The 21,137-nt window shown below is 47.1% G+C and overlaps 1 protein-coding gene across 1 annotated transcript in view; it reads left to right on the top strand.

Moving 5' to 3' along the window:
• Window positions 1-10,715: 10,715 nt before the first annotated feature.
• The window catches only part of IBTK (inhibitor of Bruton tyrosine kinase), a 96,279-nt gene continuing 85,857 nt past the window's right edge, over window positions 10,716-21,137 (top strand). The window contains exon 1 of the mRNA XM_090035519.1: window positions 10,716-10,901. The gene's annotated coding sequence lies outside the window, so the exon portion shown is untranslated. The remainder of the gene's footprint in view (window positions 10,902-21,137) is intronic.

Genomic DNA, 21,137 nt, shown 5'->3' with positions numbered 1-21,137 from the left:
AGTTGACTGTGTGGGTGTCGACACTACAGTCCCCCAGTTTCTTAATGAGAACAGGGTGAGAGACAGTGTCGAAGGCCTTCCAAAAGTCCAGGAAGACTATGTCCACTGCTACCTAATGATTTGTTGATCTGATCATAGAAGGCCACCAGGTTGGTCTGACAGGACCTGCCACTAATGACCCCGTGTTGGTTGCCCCTAAGCATGACCTCCCCTGCTGGCCCCTTGTGGATATGTGCCAGACTAATTTTCTCAAACTGCTTGCTTAGGATTGAGGTAAGACTAACTGGCCTATAGTTTCCCGGGTCCTCATTCTTCCCCTTTTTGAAGATGGGAACCACACTGGCCCTCTTCCAGTCCTCTGGCACCACACCAGAGCACCACAACTGCTCATAAAGCCATGCCAGGGGTCCTGCAATGACCTCAGCCAATTCCCTTAGTACTCTAAGGTGGAGCTCGTTCGGACCAGCTGACCTGAATACATCCAGTCCCTCTAGAAGTTCCCTAACTAGTTCCTCACTAACCCTTGGCCTAGGTGCGCCTCCCCTGGGGTCTGAGGGGGGCCCAGAGTGGGGGTGGCTGTTCCAGTCCCTGCTTAGGAAAATAGAGGCAAATAAATAGTTAAACATGTTGGCTTTGTCGTCTGGTGTGATGACCAAATTTCCTAATGTGTCCTGCAGGGGCCCCACATTACCCAGGATCTTCTTTTTACCCCCTATGTACTTAAAGAAGGACTTCTTATTGTCCTTAATCTGGGAAGCTAGTCCCAGTTCCATCTCTGCCTTGGCCTTCCTGACTGCCCCCCTGCATCTCCGAGCAACTGCAGTATAGTCATCCCTGGTGATGTCCCCTCCTTTCCATTGGGTGTACGCCTCCCTTTTAGCTAGGAGACATTCCCGGATGCTTTTGGTGAGCCATGGGGGCTTGTGTGCCCTCCTGCTCCCTTTGATCTGCATTGGGATTACCTCCCTTTGGGCTTGGAGGATCGTCTCCTTAAGAAGTGACTACTCTCCTTGGAGACCTGGCTCCCCTCCCCTCTGGGACCTCAGTGCTTCCCTGACTATTTTCCTTAGCTCATTGAAGTTTGCCCTCCTGAAATCTAGGGCTCCTGCCTTGCTGCAGGCCTTTGCCACCTTGCGCTGGATGGTGAATTCCAGCAGGCGATGATCACTATCGCCCAGGTGGTCGAGCACCCGCAGTCCCCTCACCAGGTCATCTCCCGTCGCCAGCACCAGGTCCAACAAGGCGTCTCGTTAACTTTCTTTTTGTCTGCTTTGATTTGTGGCTCCAATATGGTGTTTTCAAGCTGTTTTCATGCTGCTTCCTACTTCTTCACCTCCTTTGGGGCCCCTTTTAACTTCTAACTAGCTTCCTCATGTCAGTATAGCTTTAAGTTAAAGGTTACTGTGGTAGATATTCATCTTATCTCCCTTCCTACATGGATATCAACCGCAATTGCATTGTGGTAAGTATTGCAGAGTGGCTCAGTAACATCTTAGGGGGGTGTGCACATGAGCTTTACTGCTCATTAGATTAATTTAATGCATAGTAAAGCATCACCATCTACATGTGTACCACAATTAGTGAGCAGTAAATTAACTTACTTCAGTATCAGGTAGTCCCATCAGACACAGGTACTATACTATGCCAGAGTAAATTACTGCATTTAAACATGCATGTAGATGGTGATGTTGGGATTAGTTTACTCCTGCTTAGATTGAGCTAGAGTATATTGAGTCACATTAATTGCATTTGTAGACACAATTGTACCAAATCCTGTGTACTACTCAAGATTATGTCAAGAATGGAGGGACTATATCCCCCTGTAGGTTCCAGGACTAATTGCACCAGAAAGCAATCTCTTATAACATCAGGAAATTTGATCTCTGTATCCTGGCCTCAGGTTAGATTGATGAATCTATTTGTGGATAGTTAAAGGCCTTTATTATTTCTTTTTTCTGCTTTTGCATTCTCTCAACTCCCTTAGCATTTCTACCTTGCTGCTGCTAGCCTGGTCTGGTGTGAAGGGAGAGGGGAGTATGAAAGTATATCCCCAGCTATACTTTTTCCATTGAAATTTGGCATTTCTAACCACAGAGGTCCTAGGGTACCTCTCGTCAGTTAAAAAACAAATCTACCCTAATTGAGTCAATGCAGCATTTGATGTAGAGTTCTGCTCCCCCACTAGTACAATCTAGTATAGGGGTTGGCAATGTGGGTGTTTTTGGCACTCTGCCTAAAAACATCCACAATCTTGACTTGTAAGAAGTTGGTGTCAGGGGCAGATGGCGGGGAAGCCACGAGGGGTCCTATCCTTGTTGTGGCAGCACAGCTCCAGCCCATTCCCTGCTGTTCACCCCAACGTGCGCATTCCAAACAAAATGCCTTTGTGTGCCATACGCTGGCACCTCTGCTTGATTTAGTCTATCGTTCTGTATAACTTGTATTTTGGTATTACATCTTCCCATTGATTTTCCTCATTTCACATTTCTGAGATATCTAGTATGGCTGTATTGTTATTTATTGCTAGGCAGTTGTTTTGTACTTCACTTCAGTTAAAGTGCCATAAGCACAAAGTTTAACACCCAGCCCCTCCCACAAGCTTAGAAAAGGCACGAAAACAGCTTACCCTTCTGACATCAGAAGGAGTTGGGGGAGGAGAACGGGGAAATCTTTAAAAGCCGCGGCAAGTCCACGTCACAGCAGAAGCCATTTTGGGACCAGCAGATCTGTCCCTTCTGCTGCCGTCTGGCCAACTGCGTCAGCACTTCTCTGCCACCAAGTGTCCCGGTGTACGCCTTCCCTGCGCACCGACCCAATTAGCGAACCAAACCGCGAGTAAAGAGAGAGTCGTTAATTTGTTTTGAAAACAAAATGCGTTTAATCAAGTTGCTGTACCTACGCACCTTGTTCATCGGTGTGTAAGTAAACAAATAAAAGTTTATTGATTACAATTTACAAACTCGTGCCCTGTTCTGCGATCAGGAGGCTCTGTGATCTGCAAACAGAGGAAAAACCCCTCCCTCCCTTAAAGGCAAAATGAACCACCTTAGTGTGCCTCAGGTCCTGACTCTGCAGAGTGCACAACAGCAGTCAAGTTCCTCTGTCTTGGACCTTAGAATTCTGGCATTAGTATAAAAGCCAGATTCTTTTTATTTTTCTTTAAATAAGAATAGGAATAAATAAGAATATAAATATAAATCTTTTTTATTGTTGCCTGGGTGGCCACTTGTGTATGACAGTTTAATTAGTAAATCTATTTTTTCATGTTCTCGTATTTCACTTGCAGACTTCTTATCCCCATTGTTCATAGCTTCACCCCTATAGGGTGTGTCAATCTGAGCTCTGTACTATTCTGCACCTTTTAGCTTCCCATTTATTAGTTTCAAAGGTGCTCTACTACCTTTCTAATGTTTACCTCTTGTCAAGGCAGGCCATAGGTAGCCAGGTCTGGGGGATCATCTTAGGGTCAGAAACACAGCTGAGGTCTGGGGGGAGCAGGCTGCATCAGAGGCAGGCAAGTCAGGAAGCCCGAAGATCCATCCAGGAAACAAGTCAGAAATCCAGAGTCAAGCAGAGCATGGAGCCAGGAGACAAGCTGGGTCACATATCCAGGAGATCAAACCAGAATTGGGTCAAATATCCAAAGGATGAAGCCAAGCTTGGGGTCCACGGGCAAGCCAGGTCAGGCCTGGAGACCATCAGGAAACCAGTGGCAGCACAACCTAAAGGTACAACCCAGACAGAGGACTGAACCTTATTGCTTTGACACTTCTGCTTCCAGGTCAGGGGTTTATATTGGAAGGGGTGAAGGGCCGGCTGACCACTTTGCTGGCAGGGAGTGGGTATGTGCTAGGCCAGGGGTGGGCAAAATATGGCCCGTGGGCTGCATCCGACCTGCCAGGCCATTCTATCGGGCTTGCAGGGCACCTCTAAAATTTAGATAATTATTACCTGCTGGAGGCTGCCTGTCTGAAAGTGGAGTGCCCAACCCCACCCCTACCTACCCTGCCCCTTCCTCACCCCACAGAAGCTTCTGGAGACCAGAAGCTTCTGACTAGTAGAGACTTCTGCCCTGGCAACTCTGTGGCTGTTCCCCAGCCCTCCCTCATCCAAGAGTTGAAAGTCAGGTGAGAACTGGCGGGGGGAGAAGTACCACTGGCAATCACCCCACTCTGTGGGGGTGGCAGGACTCTGACTAGTGCACCAGGAGCACCACGTGGAGGCATGGAGCCTGCTCAGCTTGATGGTTATGTGATGTTCCATGGTTCTAGCAGTCTAGTGTGCCAATGGGTCAGGCTAGGTCAGCTCCATGCCACGCCGTGTGGGTCCCAGCCTTGCAACCAGGAACCATGTGCTGCTGGGAGGAGACAGGCTGAGCCAGGCCAGCTCCATGCTGTGCTGTGTGGGCCCTGGCCATGCAGACCAGAAATGCATGCTGCAGGGATGGGCCAGGCCTAGCTCAGTTGACTCTGTGCCATACCATGTGGGCCCTAGGCTTTGCAGCCAGGAACTATGTGCCACAGCTGGTTCAGGCTGGCTCTGTGCTGCACCCCCCCGCCGACCCCCAGCACAGCTGGAGGTAAGCGGGGCCTGTTGTGGGAGGGGGTTAACCCCTTAGTGAGCGGGAGGAGGCAACTGAGTGGAGCTGGGCCGGGTCTCACCCCGCCCAGGCCCCTACTTTGCCCAACCCCCAGGAAGCCATGTGACTGGAGCCACGCAAACAGGTTGTGCAAACGGGCGCGCTTGTCTGCCGGCATGTGAGTTGGTGCAGAGTTTATGCAGGAGGGTGCGTGGCAGGGCCCTGCCTGTGAGCCCCCCAGGGTAGACAGTCCCAGCTGTAACCAGCCTACCAGAGGTATGACACGGATGGGCATGCGCCGCACCCCGAGGGTCCCCTCGGGCTCTGCGGCCCCCCACCATCGGGCACCTCAGAGACGGCCACCCAGACGGAGCCCATGGTTCCGGGCTCCATGCAGAGCCTCTGGCTCTTGGCTGCGGGGGCTGCCTGTCCCTTTTTCAGGCTCCGGGGCCCAGGAGCATGGCCACCTCCCCTTGTGGGGTCTGCTCCCTTTTGGGGTCTCCGGCGCGCCAGCTGGAGGAGCTCCAGGTCACAGTCCAGAGACTGCGTGCCATCAGAGACTGTGAGCAGGAGCTAGACTCCTATTACCAGGCCCTTCTCCCCCGGGAGCCAGAGGATAGACCATGGTCTTCTTCCAGGACAAAGGTCTCTGGGACCTCCCACTCTATCCAGTCAGGGGCATGGACCAAGGTGGTCAAGGGCCCCAAGGCCCGCCGCACCAAGGCCCCTGCCCTGCTGGAGCTTAGCAACAGGTACACACCTCTTGCTGCTCCAGCAGAGCCTGCTGAGTTGCCAGCTCCTGCAGGCAACACAGGCTCAACTGCAGCTACCGTCCCCGCTCTCCCCAAGACAAAATGTAAGGTGTTTGTTGTGGGAGACTCCATCCTGAGGGGGACTAAGAGTGTAATCTGCTGCCCTGACCCCTTAGCCTGGGAAGTCTGCTGCTTCCTGGGGGCCCGCATCCGGGACATTGCGGAGAGGATCCCTAAGCACCTCCAGCCCACAGACCACTATCCCATGCTCCTTATTTATGTGGGCACCAATGACATGGCTTGCAGCACTCCCAGCTGGGTCATGAGGTGCTACAGGGATTTGGGAGCAGGGCTAAAGGGTCTGGGGGCACAGGTGGTGTTCTCGTCGATCCTCCCAGTCTCGGGCTATGGGCTGAGGAGGGAGAGGAGGATCCACGCAGTTAACCAAAGACTGTGGTGCTGGTGTCATCGGGAAGGCTTTGGCTTTCATGACCACAGCCTGCTCTTTGGCGAGAGAGGCAGCGAGCTGCTGGGAAGAGATGGCCTCCACCTCTCCCCGCTGGGGAGGAGGCTCTTCTCAGCCAGACTGGTTGACCTGCTCCACCGGGCTTTAAACTGAGCCCGCTGGGGGATGGAGGTACTACCACCACTGCTGGCCCGCTGAGGAACCCTTGCAAACCCAGCACGCCAAGGCACTTAAGGGAGCCCACCCCTGGTACAATCTGTGGGTAAGGCAAGAGCCCCCAAGGGGACATTTGCCTGCCTGTACACAAATGCCAGGAGCTTGGGGAATAAGCAGGAGGAGCTTAATGCAAATAATTATGATGTCATAGGGATAACGGGGACCTAGTGGGACTCCACCCATGACTGGGCAATATAGATGGCTATACCCTGTACATGAGGGATCGTGTAGATAAACGGGTCAGGGGTGTAGCTCTCTGTCAAGGAAAGCTACGCTTCCCTGCAAGCTGATATGAGCGACCAGGGTGGACGACTGGAGACCCTCTGGGTTAAAATCCGTGGGGAACACGGCACAGGGGACACTACAGACCTCCCACCCAAAGTCTAGAGCTTGACCAGGAGTTTGCCCGGGAACTGGCTGAGGCCGCATGCTCCAGGACCATGCTTGTCATGGGTGACTTCAATTACCCAGACATCTCATGGGAGAATCACTCAGCACAATCTGAGCGGTCGCAAAGTTTCCTCTGGTGCGTGGATGACCTCTACCTGACTCAAGAAGTCTATGGGCCAACGAGAGGTAAAGCGCTGCTTGACTTGGTACTGGCAACTGGGGATGACCAGTGACCTAGTGATCAATAGAAAACTGGGTGACAGCGACCACGAGCTGATCACCTTCACCATCCGCTGTAAAGCTGGCAAGTCAGTCAGCAACACGGAAGTCCTTGACTTCAGGAAAGCTGACTTTGACGAACTCAGGAGGCTTGTGAATGAGGCCCTAAGGGACCACAAACCCAGGAGGAGGGTAGTTCAGGAAGAGTGGTTGCTTCTCAAGGGATCTACCCTGAATGCACAAGCTAAGTCTATTCCATCTTGGAGGAAAGGCAGCAAGAGGGCACAGCAGCCCCCCTGGCTCTCCAGGCATCTAGCAGACCTCCTGAGGCTAAGAAGAAAGGCCTACAAAGGATGGAGGATGGGATTCATCTCCAAGGAGGAATGTTCTGTACTGGTCCGGTCCTTCAGGGAGCAAACCAGGAAAGCCAAGGCTGCAACTGAACTCCAACTAGCTTCAAGCATCAAGGACAATAAAAAGTCCTTTTTCAGATATGCGGGGAGCCGGAGGAAAAGCAAGGGAACATTGGACCCCTGCTGAACCAGATGGGGCAACTTACAATTGATGCCCAGGAAAAAGCCAACCTATTAAATGGGTACTTTGCGTCAGTCTTTCATCATTCCCATGGGACGCCCATGCCCACTACGGGACAGGGAGGTCCGGGTAAGGGAGATCCCTTGCCCTCCATTAATGCTGACCTTGTGAAGGAACACCTTGAGAAGCTGGATACCTTCAAGTCAGCCCGCCCTGACAATCTACACCCCAGGGTGCTCAAGGAGCTGGTGAGCATCATAGTCCAGCCTCTGGCACAGATCTTTGAAAACACCTGGCGCTCTGGTGTAGTGCCCAAAGACTGGAAGAAGGCCAATGTGGTGCCTATCTTCAAGAAAGGGAGGAAAGTGGATCTGGCTAACTATAGGCCCATCAGCCTGACTTCTATCCTGGGGACGGTCTTAGAAAAGTTTATTAAAGAGGCCATCCTTAATGGACTGGCTGCCACCAACATCCTAAGGGATAGCCAGCACAGGTTTGTTAGGGGTAGGTCTTGCTTGACCAATCTCATTTCCTTTTATGATCAGGTGACCTATCACCTGGACAAGAGAGAAGAGATTGATGTCCTATATGTTGACTTCAAAAAGCCTTCAATCTGGTATCCCATGATCACCTCTTGGCGAAACTGGCCAATTGTGGCCTTGGGTCCACCATGATCTGCTAGCTGGGAAATTGGCTCCCTGGTCGAACCCAGAGGGTAGTAATTGTTGGAAGTCACTCATCATGTGATCAGCTGGGTCCCCCAAAGCTCTGTCCTTGGACCCATATTGTTCAACATCTTCATTAATGATGTGGACACTGGAGTTAGAAGGAGACTGGCCAAGTTCGCAGATGACACCAAACTTTGGGGCAAAGCATCCACACCAGAAGACAGGCAGGTGATCCAGGCTAACCTGGACAGGCTCAGCAAATGGGCAGACAAGAACCTGATGGTATTTAACACGGAAAAATGCAAGGTTCTCCACCTTTGGAAGAAAAACCTGCAGCGTCTTTATAGGCTCGGCAGTGCTACACTGGCTAGCACTACGGAAGAAAGAGACTTGGGGGTCATCATTGACCACAAGATGAACATGAGCCTGCAGTGTGATGCTGCGGCTAGTAAAACGACCAAAACACTGGCTTTCATCCATAGATGCTTCTCAAGCAAATCCCGGGACGTCATTCTCCCCTTGTACTCAGCCTTGGTGAGGCTGCACCTGGAGTACTGCGTCCAGTTTTGGGCTCCACAATTCAAAAAGGATGTGGAGAAACTTGAGAGAGTCCAGAGAAGAGCCACGTGCATGATCAGAGGTCAGGAAAACAGACCTTACGAAGACAGGCTGAGAGCCATGAGGCTCTTTAGCCTGGAAAAGTGCAGGCTCAGGGGTGATCTGATGGCCACCTATAAGTTTAACAGGGTGACCACCAGTATCTGGGGGACCGTTTGTTCACCTGAGTGCCCCAAGGCATGACGAGGTCGAATGGTCATAAACTACTACAAGACCGTTTCAGGTCGGACATAAGGAAGAATTTCTTTACTGTCCGAGTCCCGAAGGTCTGGAGCAGCATGCCATTGGAGGTGGTTCAAGCACCTACATTGAACACCTTCAAGAGCAAATTGGATGCTTATCTTGCTGGGATCCTATGACCCCAGCTGACTTCCTGCCCTTTGGGCAGGGGGCTGGACTTGATCTTCCAAGGTCCCTTCCAGCCCTAAGGTCTATGAAATCTATGAAATCCTGTTCCCTCCTGGCAACATGTGGTTCCCCGCTGCATGCCTGGGATCCACATGGCACAGCACAGAGGGCCTGGGCCAGGCTGGCTCTGTGCTGTAACATGTGGGTCCTGAACTTGCAGCCAGAACTGCATTGTGCCTGGATGAGATGGGTCAGGCTGGCCCCATGTTGCACCATATGGGTTCCAGCCTTGTAGCCTGAAACTGCATCCTGCAGTCAGGATAGGATGGGTGGGGCTAGCTCTACACCTCCCCTCATAGTCCCAACACACACCAACACCCTCCCACATCCCCCACACACTCCCAGCCCCCTCACCCTTCACTATATCCACACATACACTTTTCCACACACCCCACCCCTCATCATACTCCCAAATACACTCACACCCTCTTACAGCCCCCCCACCCCCCACTCCTACCATAACAACTCCCCAACCACACAGCCCCCCATGCACCCCCTTATCCCCCTCACCCCCTGACACAACATACAAGAGTAAGATTGTATTTTGAGCTATTATGCAATCACCTCTACACCAACATACATACAGCAGGACAAATATATATGTTTAAATAAAATTAAAATAAGTTATAGTAGATATTATTTAATTTTTTTTAAATATATGATTTTTTTTTCCAGTTTGATGATGGCAACCCCCAGCCCTCCCAAAAAGGAGTACTTCATAGATTTCATAGACATTAGGGCCTGGAAGTGACCTCACAAGATCATTGAGTCCAGCCTCTAGCCATAGGCAGGAAGTCTGTTGAGGTCAAATGATCCCAGCAAGATAAGCATGCAAATGCCTTCTGAATGAGCCCAGAGTAGGTGCTTGCACCACCTCCAGGGGGAGTCTGTTGCAGACCTTGGACACTTGGACTGTAAAGAAGTTTTTCCTTTTGTCCAGTCTAAATCAGCCTTTCCAAAATTTGTGCCCTTTAGACCTTGTTATCCTTTGGGGGCCCTGGTGAACTGTTCTCCCACATCCTGGTGCACCCCCCTTATTCAGTCCCTCCATGGCAAGGGGAGGGACTTCTGGTGGCAAGGGTCGGGGCAGGATTTCTGGTCCCAAGATGGTGACCAAAGGGCAGGGCCCCTGTCAAAGGGCAGGGTTACCCTCCCCACCCTCCTTAAGCAGCCCTTCAGCAGAAATAACTGCCCATCCCTTCCTAGGCCCAGTTAGAGGTTTCTGGCCATCTGCATCTGCCCCCTGTGCTGTTGGGAAGGTGGCAGCCCGGGGCCCAGGTAGGGCCCTGGGTGCCTGGGGCCCCCTGCCGGGAAGCAAAGAAACCCCCAGGCCCCCTCCTTCTTCGCCACAACAGCTGTTTGCTTTTCTTCTCTTACTGCCGCTGGTTTCACAGGTTTTCTTCTCGCCTGACAATGTTGCCTCTCGCCCTTGCTGACCGGTTGAGGTATGGGAGGGAGTTACCGCCCCCCGAAGTCAGCAGATGCAGCCTGAAGTTAGTCCCCGAGGAGTCACCCTCCCGCTGTCCCCGGCCAGGGGAAGCCCCTGTGGCTCTGGCTCCTTCAGAGGTGCTGGCGGCCCCCTCCCCACACGCTGCAAAGTCCCGGGCTCCTTAGGCCAAGCCCAAGATCCTGCCCGGGGCCGCGGAAGAGGGAGGAGCAGTGGGATAGCCCGGCGCGCGCGGCTTCGCCAAGACTTGTCCAGTCCGGGTTCCCATCCAGTCCCACGAACCCCGCCCCCTACCCCAGCCAGTCAGTCCCACCCGGCTCCGCGCCATTGGGCAGCGCCCTGGCTTCCAGCAGCCAATGGAATGGGCTCGCCAATGGGCTCGCGGGGCGTGCGGCGCTCCCGCCAATCCCGCGCTGCCTTGTTGCGGGGTGTGGCCGTTGCTCATCTCCTACGAGTGCCAGCTGTGTGCCGGAGCCGTGGCAGTTGCCCCCCGGTCGGACTCGCAGAGCAGCCTGGGTTCTCGCGGTTGCCACTGAGGATGAGTCCCCGTGAGGCTCAGCGCGCGACCTGTCCTCCTCGTCCCGGCCCCGTTATCTAGCGACTGGTGAGGAGGCGGCGGGGGGCGGCACGGGCCTGCGGGGCGGGGCGAGGCGGCCAGGTTCCCCCTCCATCCCCAGCGCCTTAACGGGCCGTAACTGCCCGAGCCGGCGGTGCCTGGCTCGGAGCAATGGCCCGGCGGCCGCTCCGGGGGCAGTGCTGTCGGCGCTGCTGCTCCTGCCCGTTCCTTTCCGCTGCTGTCCCTTGCGCCACGTGGTAATCACTCCGGGAGCCTCCCCTGGCATTGCCGGGTCTCGGCTCCTGAAAAGGGGGTTCAGGTGCTGCGGTGCAGTCAGCACGTGTAAAATGACACATTTTTCTCCAGTATAAATAAGCTCTAAGCTTTGCTAATGGTGGGAGGGGTTAGGTGGATTATTCCCTTTTAAGATGGAGATGAAAACAGACCTCTGAAGGAGTTACAAAGAGTGTGCAGAGCTGTGAAATAGCGTCTTTCCCAGAAGTTGCAAGCAGGCGCAAAGGCTAGCCCCTGCAGAATGTGGAGATAATTAAAAAGAAGAGAGGTGTCTTAACAGTGGTAGGATGAGCTTAGAAGGGATCAGGTAGGTTTATAATGAGACATGAAGTCAAATGTGTCTCCCTTGGCACTGATGGGCCAGAGGTGGTGGTGGTGCTGCTAGGCACTAGATTTTAAAGTTTGAGTGGAGCGGGAATAAAAGTGTGGGGGAAAAAGGATCTCCCTGGATCCTTGTCATTTTCCTGCCCCCAGGCATTTGGTTTCACTTTGCTGGATGCTTGGTGATGCATTTACCATGTTTTGGGTAGCACATGTGTAAATCTCCAGTGAGTGTACAGGGAATCTTTGAAATAATATTTGGGGTTCACAGATCTGACTTGTCAGCAGCATTGAGCAAAGTGAATGTGGAGAGTTAAAGCAAGGCACACCAGCTGATCCTGGCAAATAATGGGAAGGGAAAACAGCTGTGCTTTTGTGTGAAGTCAGAATGGGTTTGAGCATTTCCAGTTGTGCCAGTTTTTTTTTTTAACTTAAAATTTCTCCATAGCTGCATCTTTTCTTTTTACTGCTTCACAGAGTAGGTATAAAGTGGAAGTCATTCCAGGATGATTTAAATGAGTTTTGTAATTTACATGAGTGGCATTTTTATGTTTTGTTATGAATTAAATACAAACCTTTCTATCTGTAGCATGCATTAATAATTAAAAGGTTAACAAAATGAGGAGTTAACATTGGATAAGTAGACTGGAGTTGCTGGGATGCTGTTACTCTTTCTCCAACCACAGTTAAGGCAGAAAGGAGACTTTATGCCAATGTGCTGCTTAGTGACAAAAACAATAATTAGAGCATGTTACCTGGCTTTTTGAACTGTTTGTGTTATGATCAGAGAAACTTTAAGCTTAAATAAACCACTACTCTTGGGTAGCAACCTTACTTAGACTACCTTGGTTTCATATTTACTTAACTTATTCTTAAAACTCCCAGTCAAGGGGATTCTACAAACTGTATAGATAGCTTGTTCCAGTGCTTACATAACCTCATAGTTAGAAAATATTTCCTAAAGTCCAGTGTAAATCATCTTTGCTGCACATTAAGCTGATTACTTCTCATCCTACCTACAGTGAAGCTGGAGGACAACCCATCACTCCTCTTTAATAGAATCCTTTTCATGTTTGACAACTGCTGTATCCTCAGTCTTTTCTAAAGAAAAACTAACTGAGTACCTTCAACCTTTCTCTATAGGTCATTGTTTTCTAGACCTCTTAACACTCATTGTTTTATCATTTGGACCTTCATCCATCTTAAAGAGCAGTGGTTGAACTGGCGTAGTATTCTAGTTGAGGCATTACAGGTGCTGTGGAGATGATTCCTTCCCCCATGTGGTTGTATGTACAACACTTTGTTTGAAGCATTCCAGAGTGAGGCTTGCTGGTATGTTTTTTGCAACTTCACATTATTGGTAGCCCATATTCTCTTGCATGCAACTATTACCTTGCCAGTTATTGCCCATTTTGCATATACACATTTGGTTTCTTTTTAAATGCACTTTTCTTTACCAAATTTCATTTGGCTGATCTTTGGATCATTTATCTAATCTGTCAAAATCATCTTGAATTCAAGTCTTGTTCTCCAAAGTAGTTGCAGGTCATCTCTGCTTGGTCATTTACAAGTTTGGTAAGTGAACATACTTTTGCAGTCCAGGCTGTTGAAAATGTTGAATAGAACACTGCATTTGAGAGATCCTTGATAATTTTTCAATGAAAAATCATGTCCAAAGATCTGGTAATTTTTTTAGTCTATATTTTTCTGTTCATTTATAAGAACATCCTGTAGGGTGCAGTAGGACAGCTCAGCATTGGGATATAGTTGTTTCAAAATAAAGTTGCAATGTATGCTGGCTGCAATTTTGGTGACAATTATATGATCCCCCAGTAATAGGGAAGGTGAGGGTTAAAGATTTGTATAAGTACTTTTAATAATGTAGACTAAACCTTAAGGCTTGTTCTTTGCATCACAGAGTATCAAAGCAAGTATTGTATTTATTACCAAATCACATTATGAATCATTCAACTAAAGGGGCTAACATTGATGTTTATTTATAGCTACACCTGAGCTCAGTTTGAATTTATAAGAATATTTTATAAGAATTTCTAACTATCAACAAAAAATTCTAATGACAGCCTGCAATGAGACTTGAGTCTTGCTCACTTTCTGGTTGGGGCTGCCAACTCTTTGGAGACAGCCTAGCAGATATCAAAGGAAGGAGGGCAATGTGCTGCTTCCTGTTCCTTTTCTTGAGGCAGATGTTTTGCCCCTGCAGCATTCGCACTGTTTGATAAAATAAAATGCAAGGAAGGAGATGCACATTCATTTCAAAACCACTTTGGGGTCTAATTTTATTAGTAATGCATGTCTCATTTTTGTCTAATCCCAAATATAAAGATCTTTAATCTTTTAAACAACGCAGAGTACTCCAGTCATCTTCTAAATCATGATCGTTGTACATAAGAATTGCCATTTCAGATCATAGGTTCATCTTGCCCAGTATTCTGTATCACACAGGCAGGGAGTGGATGCTGACTATGGACACTTGTTTATCCAAACTGCTGCAACTTCCCACTAGATGGGGAAGAATAAGAAATATAAATAATATTCATAAGTTTGTAGCTATAGAAATAATTTTGTGAGGGAATTTTAATGTATATATTAAAAGTTAATCATATTTTTCATTAGTTAATAACAACTTCCAGGCTAGTTTTAAAAGTCTATCGGAACATCAGAGCTTCAAATCTCACTTTAGTTCAAGAACATTAATGTATTATTTGGAATTTTTTTTGAAATTTGTCTAGATACTTTGTGCCTTAGGGTTCCGCAGATTATGATTGACAGGGTGTATGGTACTTATTCACACCACATAGAAGCATAATTTGTTTAACCACATAAGAGTAAGCACATCTCTATGTATTATCTGTTGCTTACATTGCAACAAGCATGGGTTATTTGCATAGTAAATGTAAAGCTATTTAAGTGCATAATGTGTTTCAGCCCCATAGTCATCTTTGTAACCTAATTGTACTCTGGCTAACTTGCGGGCTGCAAATGTCATAGCATTGATGGTCCTGGTTAAGTAACATCAGTGCTGTGGTATTAGGCCAGACATTGACTAGTTCTTGTCACTTTGAAGATTTATAGTGGCAGCCATGAAACTGACTGACTATTAGGGACTTGAAAATGATGGGAGCTGGTCTATTTTGAGGCTTTTAATACCACCATACTGAAAGTACTGTGTATTTAGGGTGCATTATTTACACTAAGTTTGGATAAGTGCATACATATTTTAGGTGAGTGTATAGCTTCTTTTCTGGTTCTGAGGCTGTGTGCTTAAATGCAGTACCTTGTACATTACTGTAGCTTATGCTGAACCTACAGTATGGTTTGAACAGTTTGCTTACCATCCTAACAAATTGTTTTTCTAGTTTAATTTCTATTTATGGTGCTCTTCATAACATTTTCTAGCCATAATAATTAGAAGGACATGGAGAAGCTTGAAAGAGTCCAGAGGAGAGCCACGTGCATGGTCAGAGGCCAAGAGAACGGGCCTTATGAAGAGAAGCTGTGAGCTATGGGACTCTTCAGCCTAAAGAAGCACAGGCTCAGGGGTGACTTGGTGGCAGCCTCTAAGTTCATAAGGGGTATGCATCAGAGTCTGGGGGAATGTTTGTTTACCAGACCACCCCAAGGGATGACAAGTCCGACAGTCACAAACTCCTGAAAGCCCATTTTAGGCTGGACATAAGGAAAAACTTCTTTACTGTCTGAGCCCCCAAGGCCTGGAACAGACTTCCCCCAGAGGTCTGCAAGCATGTACTCTGGACACTTTTAAGAAACATTTGGATTCTTATCTTTCTGGGCTCCTTTGCCTCTAGCTGACTTCCTGCCCCTTGGACAGGGGTCTGGACCCGATGATCTTACAAGGTCCCGTCTAGCCCTAGTGTCTATGAAATCTGTTTGTACTGTTTGAACATTAACTAGAAAAGTTGTTGACAGTGTATATTAATTCCCCCCCCCGGAAACCCCCCCCCCCAAAAAACCCAACAACCCCTAAACAAATCTTGTTTTTATTCTGCTTTTGTTTGGCCCTTTCCTTTCCTTTCCTATCAGACCATGGTTAAGATTTTTTTTTTAAGTCATATCTAGGATCTGTTTTCTCTCTACTTTGTGTCCTATATGCTCTTTTCCTACCTTTTCCACTAGCTTTATCTTGTCAGATTCTTTTCCTTTCCCTGCTGCTTACTCTCATCTACATGTAATCATTTCACCAAATATACTTAGTCAGTGGTTTTAATATTACCTGCCACTTAACACCTAAGGACCAAATATTATTAACCAAAGAAAGTAAAAGATGAAAGAAGTAACAGGTTGGGTGCCATTGCTTGTGAGAAAGTAGGGTAGTTTTCTTTTCTTTTGTCCAATCGGCTGACTGCTTGCAGAGGGGAGTTTAAACTCCTAATGAGTTAGTATTCCTTGAACTCTTAAGTTTTATCCCATTACAGTAAAAGTTTATGTGACAAATCTTGAAAATCCTCTCTCAGTCCAATCCCATCTGACTGCTATAAAGGTTCTGGCTCTTTTTATTCCTTGCCTAAGCCATTTACCTGCTCCTGAACTAAGTTGGGGATCTTGGTTGCTCCAGTAAGGACTGTATTCTCTTAGTTCCTGGCAGCTGCATGTTCAAATTGTTATCCAAGTCTTAATTGAAAGTAAACTCTTTAAAGTTAGATCAGAGTATATTTGACCTCTTGAATATTGGTGGAAATTGCATGTAGTGGTTAAAGAAACAGGCTATTTGCAGACTTAAAAAAAATAAAGCAACACTTTAAACTCAGCGTGTTCCCAGGACAAGCCCAGTGCCTGCTCAGAAGAGGCAGTGTCTTAGTTGGACCTGGCTAACCTGACCAACAACTTTAGTGAGGCTTTTGGCACTTTTATCTAATAGTTGATTGAATCGGCTTTAGCTAAAAGTGCCAAAAAGCCTTGCTGAAGTGCCTGATCTATACAGGTGCGCCAGAGCCGGGTCCAAGTAACATAGCATGCTGCTTGTACTGGGAAAGTGCAGGGTATTTGTTTGTTTTTTGATTGTCTGCAAGCAGCCGTGGTGAGCAGAAAACATTCAGGGAAAAAGGGAAAAACCCAGTAAGAATAACTACGTGGAATCTTGCTACTCTTTAGTTGAGCAGTCTTGAAACCACTTGCATGAATGAAAATAAGCTGGTACGTCAATATTTGCAGGATTAAAACCCATATTTTAAATTGAATAATTTATTGTTCTGTGAAACTACCCTTCAGTGGACTTAAATTACAAATAGCATAAAAATAATTTTTAAAAGGATCTACTTGCTTGTTAACAAATCATCTGTAAGAAAATCCAAAGAACCCATATTGTTGCTATGCACATAACTTTGAGAGTGCACAGCAGCAAGTAAATGCATTATCCCTTCTAATGACAGCATAGATAAATGACTTAGGTGCCTGTTCTAAGAACAACACACTTGTGTATTAGGAGAATAGTTTGACTTTGCCAAGAAAAAAATTGTTTTTTGTTGTTGTTGTTGTTGTTAAGTATTTCCATGTAGTAATCACATGGCAACATATGTCTTTTTTTCCTCGTGATTTACATTTGTTCCATAGTTTCCAATCACACATAGACTAAGTACAAACGGTCAAAAAGTCTGAGGCTGTATCGATTCAATCTGTGCAGTTAGTCTAAGCCAGTGGCTCCCAACCTTGGGTTGTGACCCATATCAGGGTCGGGGGGAAGGGGGTCTGCCCCTTGCCCCACCCTTCCTGCCTGTGGCGCTCTCTTGGTACGTGGTCTGTGTAGCTCTCACTGCCACTGTCCCCCGCAATCCGGGCCTGGCCCAGGCTCTGCTGGTGCCGCTGGGCATGAGTGAGTTGGTGGTAGAAGTGGGGGTCGTGACCCGGATTTAGGTTCGCAGCAAAAAAAAGGTTGGGAACCACTTGACTAAGCTATGTAGATTGAACCCATAAGCAAGTGAACAGACATTCACTTTTGATTCTGGAAATGCAGCCACATGCCTGCAGTGGCCCAGCTCAGAAGATGGCAGGTGCTAGAGCACACCTCCCTGCTCAGCTGAAGCAGACAGCTTTGGCCAAAGCTAGGCTGCCCTCCCTGCGAGGTGGCAGGGTTTGCAGGGGGAGGTGCAAAGCATCCTGGGATGCTGGCGGACTGTGAGTTAACTTGAATCTTGAGGGGATTTGGGACAAAAGTTCAATAAACTGATTTAACCTAAATCAGTTAAGTCTGCTACATCTCTCTTGGGTTATCTTAAACCAGTTTTGACCATTTTGAAAGTAGTTTATGTGCCCTGAACTTCTGTTGTGTTAGAGAATTGAACTGGTTTCCAATGACTTTTACCAGTTTGTGTAACTTCTGTCCATAGCCATAATGCCTATGTTTAAGCAACACTTGTTATTTGCTTCTTGAGCAAGCTTGTTTTTTTCACATGCTCTTATTCACAATTCAAATACTTTTTTTTTTTTGACGATTATGAGGAAACTTCAGTCAGAGCTTTTGAGTGTGTGGATAATGTGAGAATGCTGTTCTGTTGTATATCCAGAGAGCTACAAGTAAGATTTTTTTATTTTATTTTATATGTTCTTTTTAAACAGGACTGAGCTTTTTGAAGAGAAAATGCCTCTGGGGTGTACCTAGTGAAAAAACAAAGTGCTGATTTTTATAGAGCAGAACACATGGCATGAGGATAAAGGATTCAGCTCGAAGCTAATTTAAAACTAAAGTTTTGAGGATATTTTTCACCTAAATCCTGGGACAGATTGCTGAACTCAGGGCGGCCTTTGTGGGGAGGAGGGCGTGAATCGGAGCAAGCGCCACCAGCCCTTGGGGGGGCCCCCCAGAGTGGAGCGGAGCAGGGGCAGCTCCGCATCCAGCTGCTCGCTACCCTGCCAATGCCACTTCTGCCGCTGGCGGTGACAGCTTCTTCAGATCTGGGGCCCAGATTGGAGCAGGGGAGGAGCCCTGCATGGGCTGACTTGTCCTGGGCCTTGCACCCTGCTTGGGTCAGCTTTGGCTGAATTCTTAGTAAATTAGTCACTTACTGGAGTGCATATGCAAACAATAATACCAGTAGGCTCTCATAAATGGTATTTAATTCTAAATATTTGAATCTCTTCTCCTCCCTGCTCTTTCGTACTCCTCTTATGACTTGAGATCCTTGCCCTCTGAGCCTAAGAAACATTTACTAGCCAGTGCTTCAGCATTTGTGTTCACTGCAGACATAGGATCTGATTCTCCTAGATCTAATGCGAAAAGCATTGATGTGTGCCTGTGTCTTTCAGTCTTTCAAAGAACACTTAGGTAGAAATAAATTCTGGAATCAGCAGCCTTACTTCTTGGTCACCAGTTTTGCCAATGCCTGCCCCTTCCTGAGCACCAGAACTAGCTGATCTGGGTTTGGTTCCTGTTTCTGTTTTAGCACCAAGTCTACCTGCAGACCCTGGCATTGGTACTTAGTCATTTGTTAGAAATGCATTCCAGCAGGAAGAAGACTGAGATTGTTGACACAGAAGGAAGTCTTATGAAGTTGGGGAGAAACTGTTACACATCTTCTCTGCCTGTTATCTCAGGATTATGGAATCTGGCTCAGCAGCTCTTCACCACAGAGAAACCAACACTGAGTATGCTGTTACCAGTATTGGAAGGCTTCCTCCCCTGCCACTTTCCATGACCTTACATCTCATTCATATGCCCCCCCTCCCCTCTTTTTTTTAAATCAGCATCAGGAATTTATCATCCTTTTCCTGCAGTTGTCTACCTCTCCTGCTGTGGTAGTATTCAGCACCTTCAGAACTATTGACAAATATTGCAGCAGGAGAACACACCTAGAATGGGTCATCAGAACCTTTATTAGCTATTTTTCCCATTCAGGCAAAAGGCAAGGTAGTCATCACTATAAGCCCAAGACGGTTGAATCCTGTAAAGAGCATCTAGCTAAATTCTGTATTTGCCTTTGTACTGTTCCACCTCATTTTGAAGAAGTGTGTTTCCATGTTGTGTTTGAGGGGTGCAGTACTCTTTCCTTCCTGCCCCTTTCCAGTTCCATGTTCTTAGTCCACTAGTAATGTCTTTGCCCCAAGATGTATTTGAGGGGCTCGGATCGTTTCATTTTGCTTCTGTAAAGTAAAGGCAGAGCTGATTCTTCTGGATCAAGTGGTAGGGGAACTATTAAGTTACCAGGCTATAGTGATCACTCATTGTTACTTTGAGACATCCTGCATCCAATTTCAGTGTCTGTCTCCCCCCCCCCCCCCAAGTAAAATCAGGTAGCTTGACAACAGTGGCTAAAAGGCCATAAAATCACCAGATAGGGCTGAAAACAGCTTATGAATGGGTATCTATGTCCGCAGGGCTTAGAAAGAGGGTTCTGTCTATTTCCTGCCCTAAGGCAATTTTCACAGTACAACACAAAGGTAATTCTTGAACAGTACTGATTATAACCTTATTTCTGTCCTGGGCTCCAGAACATGGGCAACTGGTGTCTCCTGTGTCTGGGGTGGGGGGTTGCCCGGCATGTGGCACGCTGCTGATGTGCTTCCAGCAGAGCCAATTTCAGGGAGGGCAGTGCTGTTGTCTGTGCCCTCCTACCAGCTGGAGCACTGGTTCAGGGTGGGGGGGCACCAGTGTTCTCGGGGGAGGGGAGGATGTGCCCCCTTACACATCGCCTATGCTCCAGAGGAGAGTAGTGAACTAACCTGCTGTGGTTGCAAAATAAGCTATAACACTAAGCTTCTTTATGCTGTCACTCTTTTTGAATTATTTTCTTTTTTCTTTTGAACCATTTTGTGTTCTGGAAGAGTTCTGTTAAATTTGAAAAGTGTACTTCTAAAAGGAGCTAGAACATTGAATTTCAACATAATTCTATTGTAGCATTAAAACAAATTTTAAAAAAAGAGTACTAGTCATATTATGACTGAAGGCTCAATAAATACAGCTCTAATAAGGAAGAAAAACAGATTATTATAATAACATAAAAATGAGGGTAACAAGTAAAACAAATGTTAAAGGAGTCTTAGGAATCTGTTTTTGTTTGTCTTTTTTTTTTTTTAAACATAGCACAGGGTAGATCTATAGAAATCCTAATCTGTATTTATTTACTCACTGCAACAAGATGTGTACTTTATCGATTGTTAATACATGCTTGATAGGATTCAGAGGTTTGATCTATAGCTTTGTGCCTCTCAAACATTCAGAATGTATTCTAATATACCAATAGAAGTTATTTTGCCGTGCTGAAATAATCATGGATAGGGCTGGGCTGACTTGCAAGGAAATTAATCCATAGAGTCTAATTCTGCATGCTTGTAGCAAAGGTCACTATAATGACATTAGTATAACACAGCTCTGCTTGTCTCTTGGCTTGTTATACAGGATGATATGTGTTTCTAAGTCAGTGGTTTTCTGTCCATTTTAATATTTAAAGTAGGTTTCTCTGTTGTGGTTCAGGTTTTTTTCCCCTTCCTTGCCTTGATTTTTAAATTCTGGGTGTCTCTGCTTTTCTGTAACTGATTTGCTGCTCTTGTTTTGTTTCTGAAGTACCTCCAGCAAAAGGGTCTTGAGAACTTGTGCTATTTAAGATATGCCTGATCACAGAAGAACTTTACCTACATTGACTTTAATATGAAGTCTGGCATGGACCATTACTTCACTGATTATAGACATGAAAAGGGTTT

The sequence above is a fragment of the Crocodylus siamensis genome, chromosome 1 (genome assembly GCF_052110815.1).
Source record: "Crocodylus siamensis isolate JL-2025a chromosome 1, ASM5211081v1, whole genome shotgun sequence".
Classification (NCBI taxonomy): Eukaryota; Metazoa; Chordata; order Crocodylia; family Crocodylidae; genus Crocodylus; species Crocodylus siamensis.
The sequence above is the reverse complement of the archived record's forward strand: the minus strand, read 5'-3'. Positions and strand labels throughout refer to the sequence as shown.